The sequence below is a fragment of the Apteryx rowi genome, unplaced genomic scaffold (assembly GCF_003343035.1).
Source record: "Apteryx rowi isolate R43461 unplaced genomic scaffold, aptRow1 scaffold_806, whole genome shotgun sequence".
Classification (NCBI taxonomy): domain Eukaryota; kingdom Metazoa; phylum Chordata; class Aves; order Apterygiformes; family Apterygidae; genus Apteryx; species Apteryx rowi.
The window spans coordinates 196,720-197,484 of record NW_020451101.1 but is presented as its reverse complement, the minus strand read 5'-3'; positions in this window follow the sequence as shown (position 1 = coordinate 197,484).

Here is a 765-nt window from a genome sequence, read left to right as displayed (position 1 = left end):
CCGCAGCTCTGCCGGGGTGGCCGGCTGCCGGCGTGGGTGTTTTGGCCGTGATTTTGAGGCTGGAAATTATTTTTTTTTTGAGGGGGGGGGAACCGGGTGGGCTGCGGCTGCGAGGGGTCGTGTGCGGGGTGGGGGGGATGCTCTCGGCGCCGCGTTGTTTTTTCGCTCCCTCTTAGAGATGTGGAAACGGAGGGAAATATTGGGAAATGAGGCAGGGACCTGCTTTCTGTCTTTCAGTCAGGCATTTCCCCGAAATCCCGAAGCCCACGCTTCTTAGAGCTGTTTGGATATTTCCCAGGCAGCTCTTGATTAAAAAAAATACAATAAAAGCCTAGGCTTTCTGTCTTATCCCCCCCCCCTTTTTTTTTCCCCTGCAGCAAAGCAGCTTCGCCTTTCTGGAGTGCAAGAGGCTCTGCAAAGACAGKTTTTTTTAATTATCCACTTTCATTCTGAACTGTCTTAAGTTTCTGGGCTAAAATGGCATGTGGGGTGTCGCGCACAGACCTTGCAGAATTCGTCGTGGAGAGAAAAAGCGGGGTCAAATTTGCTAAAAGCGAGCGAGTTTCGGATGGCGACCTGCGAGAGCGCGGCTGTGCTGTGGGTGTTTTTTTTTTTTTTTCCTCCCTCCTGTCTGTCTGTCTGTCTGTCTCTGGCTGCTCTTTCTGGGTCTCTCTGCAAGAAATAGCCACGGGGCAAAGATCAAAACTGCGACTGCCTAAATATCATGCAGGAGGATTTTCAAACTGAAACTTTCTCCCGATTTGG